The sequence below is a fragment of the Leptonychotes weddellii genome, chromosome 4, assembly GCF_054177405.1.
Source record: "Leptonychotes weddellii isolate Sample4059 chromosome 4, ASM5417740v2, whole genome shotgun sequence".
Taxonomy (NCBI): domain Eukaryota; kingdom Metazoa; phylum Chordata; class Mammalia; order Carnivora; family Phocidae; genus Leptonychotes; species Leptonychotes weddellii.
In genome coordinates this window covers 52,313,492-52,319,380 of record NC_138372.1, presented here as the reverse complement: position 1 = coordinate 52,319,380, position 5,889 = coordinate 52,313,492, and the positions used below count along the sequence as shown (strand labels likewise).

The following is a 5,889-nucleotide window of genomic DNA, read 5'->3' as shown; positions in this document are numbered from 1 at the left end:
AGATGCAACATATGACATTAAAAACTATATTTTTGACATATGAAGAAATAGGATCAAGAGAAAGAATAGGTAACACAAACAAATCCTAACCCTTTAGGAGAAGCCAGAGTTACAAACACAGCAGTCACAATGTCCATAATGATACAAAAACACAAAACAAAATGAAAAACAGGAAAATGTGATCCAATTGCAAGAGAAAAGACAAAATGAAGGCCATATGCAAGAAGACCGAGATTGGAGTTAGCCTTCAAGGATTTTATAGCAAGTATAGAGCTATCTGCAGTGATGAAAAAGAAATACCACTGACGTGTGTGTGCATATGTGTGTTTGTGTGTCACACAGAGTTTTTTCCGACTCCTCCCCATCTCCTGGGTCCAAGTCCATGTACTGACTGGTAAGCGGGCTCACTCAGTGCTCAGGAAGACCCTCTTGTGTGTGGTGTTAGTCTAGGGGTGCCGGACCATTCCATGTTTGCTGTAGTCTCTTGCTCCACTGTGCCCAAGTGGATCACGTACATGAAAGGAGATGTAGTTATCTTGGTTTTAAATGGTGATGACCAGATGTTTGTCATCTTTGGGCACAGGGAACAGGTACCAGAATATGTCAGACATTCCCTCGCCCAGGTGGACAGAGAAGTCATATATTATGAGGTAAGGATTGGCCTGACATGGTGTCCAGGTTGGGGACATCATGACACATGATCACATTCACAGTATAGAATAAGCAGTGAGGCTGAAAGATAAATAGCTGACAATGAACCCCACAGGTGTGCCTTGATGCTCATGAACAACCAGCATGTTGGTGACCTTGCTGGGCAGGCTTACACCAGTGCCCCTATCTCATACCAGCCACAGTTCATGCACTGGGCACCCCAGAACATCAACTTCAGTGCCTTTGCAAAAATCTGAGGTGGGAACTGGGGCCTGGGGAGGTAGTAATCATGACCTTGGGATTCTTGACCCCTGACCATCAAGAAGATAAAGGGTAACATTTTCAGTGTTAAAAGAAAAATAAAATTCACCAAAGAATTCTACATGCAATGAAAATATTTTTCAACATAAAAGGCAAAATGAAGATATTTCAAATTAAAAGATAACTAAGAGAGTTTATCACTAACAGATTTACACTGTAAGAATTTTTAAAAGAAGTCCTTAAAGTTGAAGGGAAATTATGCCAGATAGGAATTTGGTTCTTCAGGAGAAAATAAAAAGCATCACAATTTATTTAATATCTGGGAGATTGTAAATATCTTATAATTCCTTTAAAATAACATGTACCATTTATAAATGGTGGAGTTTGTAATATATGTTAGAAATTCTGGTGGCGTTTCTGGTGGAGTTTTATAATATATGTTAGAAATATTACATAACTATAGCATAAAGGATGAATGGTGATAAATGAACCTACAAGGTTACAGGGTTTCTACATTATTTTGTGTGAAATAGTACAATATTAACTCTAAGTACACTACATAACATTTTGGATGTATATTGAAATACCTTGAGAAGCAATCAAAAATAACAACACAAAAAAGTATAGCTTAAAATACCAACAGAGAGCTTAAAATGGAATTCAATATATTCAAATAACCTAAACAAAGGCAAGAAAGGAATAACAGAGACTAAAAACACAGAGTGGGAAGCAGTGTCAAACAGTAAATGAAAAATAAAACATAAGGCTTAGACCTGTACCTCTGAAACAAATTCTTACATTACATGTTAAAAAAAGAAGAAGAAGAAGAAGATAGCAGGAAGGGAAAAATGAAGGGGGGGGTGGAAATCAGAGAGGGAGACAAACTATGAGAGACTATGGACTCTGAGAAACAAACTGAGAGTTCTAGAGGGGAGGGGGGTGGAGGGATGGGTTAGCCTGGTGATGGGTATTAAAGAGGGCACGTACTGAATGGAGCACTGGGTGTTATCCACAAACAATGAATCATGGAACACTACATCAAAAACTAATGATGTAATGTATGGTGATTAACATAACATAATAAAATAAAAAAATCAAAACAAAACAAAACAAAGCAAAAGACATAAGGCCTAAATTCAATCACATTAATAATTGCATTAAAGTTTAATGTAGTAAGCACTCTAATTAAAAGTCAGAGAGTATCAGAATGGATTGAAAAAAGCAAGACCAAACTATCTGTTGTCATGAGAGATATACTTTAAATATAAAGACAGAAGGAAGTAGAAAATAAATAGAAAAGATATGCAAACAGCAAGGATAAAGTCTAGAATCACCATATTAATATCAGATAAAATGCACTTCACAATAAAGGGTGTTACCAGAGATAATGAAGAACACTTCACAGTGATAAGAGTCAAATCATAAGGGTGAACTAACCGTCATATTTGTCTCTGCAGCTAACCAAAATCTCGAAATACTTGAAATAAAAATTGACAAAATTAAAGGGAGAAACAGACAATTCGGCATAAAGGCTTTTACTTTTTTCTTCTGTCAATTAATACAATACTTAGACAAAAAACTCGATAAAGACATAGATGATCTGAACAGCACTATCAACCATCTTGACTTAATTGATATTTACAAAACCCTATATCCAGCAATTGTACAATATACTTTCAAGTGCATATAGGATGCTCATCAATATAGACTATATGTTAAACCATAGAATAAGTCTCAATAAATTAAAACATAATTAAAATTATAGAGAGTATACTGTCTGACCACAATGGAATTAAATTAGAACCTAAGGGGTATTAGATAACAGTAAGATAACTAGGGAAAACTCAAATACTCAGAAATTAAATTACATACTACTAAATAATCCATGGGTCAAAGAAGAAATCCAAGGAAATTATAAAATATGTCCAACTAATTGATAAGGAAAATCTAGTATATCAGAATATATGGGATGAAGCTAAAGCAGTGCTAGCATGGAGCACCGGCTGTTATACACAAACAACGAATCATGGAACACTACATCTAAAACTAATGATGTAATGTATGGGGATTAACATAACAATAAAAAATTAAAAAAAAGAAATAATGAAAAACTAATGATGTAATGTATGGTGATTAACATAACATAATAATAATAATAAAAGGAGATGTGTAGTTTTAAAAAGATATATTGAAAAAGAAAGATATTTAAAATTAATGACCTAAGTTTCCAACTTAAGAAGGTAGAAAAAAACAAATTAAAGCCAAAGTAAGTAACAGGGAAAAAAATAACAAAGAAAAGGTAGCAATAAAGAAAAGTAACAAAACTAGACAGCACAAAAGAGAGAATACAGACTATTAATAAAAAATGAAAAAAAAAGGATTATCATTATAGAGTCTACAGATATTAAAAGTATAACAAGGGAATTTTATGGCCAAGTTTATGGCAACAAATTTGTCAACTTAGATAAAAAAAAATGAGTATCTGAAAAATGTAACTAGCCTAATTGACACAAAATAAACACACACACATATATCCTTATACCTTTAATCTTTTATATCTATATAGATATATCTATATAGATATATATAGATATCTTTCAAAGATGTTTAACTTCTTATCCAAACTCTTCTACAGGCACTCCAGACTCACAGGTTCTCACTGGAAAATTTTCTTAAATATTTAATAAAGATATATCATCAGTCTAAAATTTTTCAGGAAACAAAATAGCAGGGTACAATTACCAACTTATTTTATGAAGCCAGCATAGTCCTAATATTAAAATCTTACATGGACAACACAAAAAAGAAAATTCACCCCCCAAATCTTTATTAATATTGGTAAAAATACTACCAAAATACTAGCAAATCAAATACAGCAATATATCAAAATCATGACTAAGTAGATTTATCCCAGGAATGCAAGATTGATTTAAAATTTAAAACCAACCATTGTAATATGCCATTTTAACACTGTAATAAAAATGAAAAATATCTGGTATATTCAATGCTGTAGAAAAAGCATTAGCAAGGGACACCTGGGTGGCTCAGTCGGTTAAGCCTCTGCCCTCAGCTCAGGTCATGATCCCAGGGTCCTGGGATCGAGTCCCACATCGGGCTCCTTGCTCAGCAAGGAGCCTGCTTCTCCCTCTGCCTAACTCTGTCTCTCTCTCTCTCTGATAAATAAATAAAATCTTAAAAAAAAAAAGCATTGGCAAAATTCAAAACTTAATTGATTTTAAAAATAACTCTCAACAAGCTAAAATAGAAAAGAATGTCATCAGTCTATAAATATATCTCTGAAAAATTATATGAAAAATATTATATTCAATAATACAATATTTAACATTTTCTAAAATTGAGAACAAAGATTCACACTCTCATGACTTCTATTTAACATTGCACTAGAGAAACTAGCCATAAGACAAAAAAGAAAAATAATGGGCACAGATCAGCAAGGAAGAAAAAAGAATCTTCTTACAGATAACATGATTACTTATGTGGAAAATCGTATGAAATCTACAAAACAAGTACAGAACTGAGTATTGAATTTGGCAGTGTTATAGGACACAAGATTAATACAGAAAAATAAATATTTTTATATGCAATTTTTGTATGTAAGTAGCAAACATTTGGAAAATAATATTTAAAAAACAATTCCTTTTACCATAGCAACAAAAAACAAAGTAGTAAATGTAATAAAAGATGTACAAGACTTCTATTATGAATATGAAAAAAAAAGCTTTTGAACAAAGTTTAAGAAGACCTAACCTAACAGATAACACATGTTATTCATTGATTGGAAATTTGAAATTTTATATGGAAACGTAAAAGACAGAATATCCAAAGGTATATTGAAAAAGTACACAGGTAGAGAACTTATAGTACCTGACTTCAATACTTACTATAAATCAAGTCAGTGTGTTGTTGGCATAAGGGTTGATAAATAAATTAGTGCAATAGAATAAGGAGTTCACAAACAAATCCTCACTTTCAACAAAGGTATCAAATCCAGTGGAGAAAGGAAAACCTTTTCAGCAAATGGTTAACTGGAAATATATGGCAAAAAATAACCTTTAACCACTACCTTATACCATAAACAGAAATTAATTTGAGATGTATTGTAGACCTACTCATTAAAGCTTAAAGGATAAAAATTTCAAAGGGGGAAAATATTTCAAAGAGAAAAAAGAAAATATATTTTTAAACAATAGGTGGGTAGAAGTTCCTTAGACCAATCACAAAAATTAATGACGACAAAAGAAAATTTAGTAAATTAGATTTTATTATCACTAAACATTTCTGTTCAGTTAAAGACATAGTTAAGAAAATAAATAGGCAAGCCAAAGACTAGGAGAAATATTTCTAAAACCATATCTAACATATAAGTGGTATCTAAGATACATAAAGAACTTCTACAATTCAATAATAGAATGGCAAACAGTCTACTTAAAAATTTGGGTAAAGAATTGGACAAACATTTTGCAAAAAAGATATACAAATGGCCAATTAATTCCCATTTTCAGTATTTACTCAAGATAGGTATTAAAAATGTCTATGAAAATATCTGTTCTAGAATATTTATAGAAAATTTATTCATAATACCCAACAAATGGAAATAATCTAGATGTCCTTCAGTAGGAAAGTGGATAAACAAACTGTAGTACATTCAACAGCAGAATATTACTCAGTCATAAAAAGGAACAAATTAACAATATCAGCAATGATATGAATGAATCTCCAGACAACACATAATTTCATGGATTAGAAGTTTAAATATTATAAAAATATCAATTGTCTCCAAATTATTCATAGGTTTACAGCAATCTCAATCAAAATCACACTAGGATTTTATTTTTGTGGAAATGTCAAGTTATTCTAATACAATGAAAGTGCAAAGATTAAATAATAGCTAAGACAATGTTTTTCTTTTCTTTTTTTTAAGACAGAAAGCAAGCAAACAACAGAGGGGGAGAATCT

General features: G+C 31.7%; 1 pseudogene; it reads right to left on the bottom strand.

Moving 5' to 3' along the window:
• Positions 1 to 404: 404 nt before the first annotated feature.
• On the bottom strand, positions 405 to 1,250 carry LOC115944912 (U3 small nucleolar ribonucleoprotein IMP4 pseudogene; annotated as a pseudogene).
• Between the last annotated feature and the right edge of the window lie 4,639 nt (positions 1,251 to 5,889).